This window comes from Bidens hawaiensis, unplaced genomic scaffold (genome assembly GCF_021521415.1).
Source record: "Bidens hawaiensis isolate Kalapana, Puna unplaced genomic scaffold, B.hawaiensis_p1.1 tig00000459_1, whole genome shotgun sequence".
Taxonomy (NCBI): domain Eukaryota; kingdom Viridiplantae; phylum Streptophyta; class Magnoliopsida; order Asterales; family Asteraceae; genus Bidens; species Bidens hawaiensis.
In genome coordinates, this window is record NW_027491031.1 from 768024 (window position 1) to 771421 (window position 3398).

The window sequence follows — 3398 nt, forward strand, 5'->3', positions numbered from 1 at the left end:
TATAGTAAGATTTTCATTGCGCATGAAATGTTTAATACAAATACATTACATTGTTTAAAAATTACATAAAAACATCCAAGTATAAAACTGTTGAAGATTTCCACGCCCTATCCCCTTGCGCGGCGGGAACAACTACGCGCATCGAAGGGATAGAACTAAAATCTTCCAAAAAGCTAATTTTAGATGTTCAGCGTGAGGTGCTCTAAGTGTGACTCCATGCGCTACCTAGTTATCTCCTGAAAGACACGTAAAAACATTTGAATCAGTATAAACTGAGTGAGTTCACCAGTTTTAGTAACTATATAAATCGCATTGCATCATAGTCTTGATAAAATCATATTGAAACACATTTCTGATTTCATGTCTAAACATATACTTGATAATCCGTATGAAAACATAGATCTGACACATATTTCTGATAAAAGTCGTTCCGCGGGCTACGCGCGATCATTACCGGAAGTGTGCTCGTCCATGCAAAGTGGCGCTGCCACTACGAGCTAAATAATATAATGCCGTCCCGCGGTTTACGCGTGGACATTTCTGAAAAACCGTGCTCGTCTATGCAAAGAGGCGCTGCCCCTACGAGCTAATCAATAATTCCGTCCCGCGGGTTACGCGCGGACGTTGTGCCGGAAAACAAGGCGCTCGTCCATGCAAAGAGGCGCGACCCCTACGAGCGGGCTCAAACCCATAGTACTGCCCCATGACCATACTAGGCACTCGTCCATGCAAAGAGGTGCGACCCCTACGAGTGGGTGGATCAAACCAGCAGTCCCTACCCTTAGAGTTCCAATGGTAAAGTGATCACTTACTCGAGTTCTAGCGCACATACATCGAAAACCTTAGATGACCGTTCGCATTGCTCATCATGAAATATAATTTAAACACATAATCGCTTGCATAGCTTGTAAGTATACCATGATAAAACATTATTTAAGTACGTGTCCCTCGCCCCGAAAACAGTTTAAAAACAGTGAAAACAGCGAGAATAGGGGCTGTGAGACTCACCTGTGGTTCTTGTTAAGGGATTAATCGAGATTCGGGTTTTCTTGGTGTTGGCCTCGGAATTGAAGGTCTAGAATGCGATTAAATAACAAGAAGTATATATATTAAGATCAAGAATTAGGAGAATATAAGGGTTGGAAAGCAGATCTCAAGGTTATATTCTTGGCTTACCTGGTAACAGGATCGGAAACGAAAACAACGGATGCTTGGGAGATGATTAGTGCAAGTTGCAGTTCTTAAGAGAGAAGTTTGAAGTGTGTTTTGGGTGATAATTTAGGTTACATATTTATAGGCAAACTCAAGGGAACACAATCCCTTGCTTTAGGGGATTGTAATCTTTTCATATCTAGGTGTAATGATGATAAGGTATGGAAATTATTATTATTTATTTAAAAGTGGAGTAGTGGATAAAAGATTTTGATTTGATTTGGTCAGGACATGCAGGTCTGGTGTTGGTGAGAATAGGGTGGCTGACAGTTGACTTTTCATGTTACAGTGTGCTTTTTCAGGTACTTTTGTCAGTGTACAGTAAAAAGTGGAAAATCTCTGAAACACGCTACTGTTTCCTTTTGGGCGGGAGTAATCTCCTTACGTCTGGAGAATAGACTAAGTGTTCTGTGCGTATCACTTTGTGCGCATAGCTTTCTGCGTGAAGGACATTTATTTGCTGCGGGTAGGTGCGTAACCTTCTCGCAGTTAGGGACATTGAGTTTCATTTGTAGATTCTCCAGGTGGTCTTGGTATTTCAACATAGTGATCAGTTATGTTGAAGTCAATTCCATCTTGGAGCTTCAGACAAACTAGCTCTCAATGTTCCCGCCATGCGGGGAGGTTAGTTCCCTTCCGCACGCGCATAAACGATTTAGGATGCACCCGCCTTAGCATCATGCGGGATGGTCAACCCATTAGACAACATAACGTTAAGGTACATGAAAACATAAAGCCAAAACATTCGCGCATGGCGCATATAACATATGCCCACGCTGGTTCTTAACATGGCGCGCTCGCGCAGGGCGCACATAATATGCCCGCGCTGACTAACATGGCGCGCTCGCGCAGGGCGCACATAACAAATGCACGCGCTGATTAACATGGCGCGCTCGCGCAGGGCGCACATAACAAATGCACGCGCTGATTCTAATATGGCGCGCTCGCGCAAGGCGCATATAACATAATTACCTAATATTTAGGTTGATTACTTGGTTTAAGGGATTGGGAATTTACCGGGTGTCACAGAATTGAATGAAAGGATTGGTGCAACTAACAAGTCTGCAGATTTTTAAGCGTATGTGAAAGTTAACAATCGAGCAGTTATTGATGAAAAGTCAGAACCGAATGAAAGGTTGAGAAGAATTTTCAGAATGGAAGACATAGTAGGGTCTGATAAAGAAAGAAATAATAACCCATCTGCAAGTTTTGATGAGCAAAGAATGAAAAGAAAAGTGAAAAATGAAGAATGTGGAGAACGAAGTGGTATGTGAGATCAATGTGGATGGTATGAATGATGAATGTGAAGAACTTGTTAAACAAGTTTGTTACAAACAACTAAGAAGAAAGGGTAAAGATGAACCAATGATTAAGATTGAAGAGTTGAGAGTGCTACTGGGAATTAAAGACCTTGGTGGTACAAAAGATATGAACAAATCAAGATTAAGGGGGTGAATGAAGGATTAATCTTGAATATTAATAAAGTTAAAGGTTTATTTTTGTTAAGTTATAATTTAGTTATTTGAATTGTAGTAGGTTTAGGAAATGTATGTCTTGAAGAGCAAGTTAAGTAGGTCAATATATATAGTCTAGATTATTAGATTTATGTGAGAGAGTCGAGAGAGAGTTGAGAGAGAGTCAAGATAGAGTCAAGGAGTCTCATCTCCATGTACGTTTGATAAGTTCGTGAAGTTCGTTTGGTATGTTCGTTTGATTATATGAAAAGAGTCGAGGGTCGTTACCTCAATATCTCGTGTTCGTTTGTTTGATAAGTTAGTTTGATTCGATTGTTTGATCCGCCTGGGCCAACATAGACACTGGTTCTCGCAATTATGCCAACTCTTGCTAGTGATTAGCCTTGACTTTATTAATGGTCATTACAAAACAATTCGCAACAAGAAACTGTCTTCGTTTCAATATGAATGGCAGTTTCTTATCTGAATGAGTTAGACCACTACGAGTTATATAAGTGCGAAACTCAATGTTAGTACCTGAAATAACCTTTACTTCGATAAAACGCCTCCCCAAGTTAATTACTTGTAATCTGTTTCCGTTGCATAAACCGTTCTTCTGATCAATATACCTTAGTAACATTATTGACACACCAACTTTTAGAACCAATCTATGATTAGGCATACCAGACATCTTTAAACCATTTAGAAAATCCGGTGAGTGTAAGGACCAAC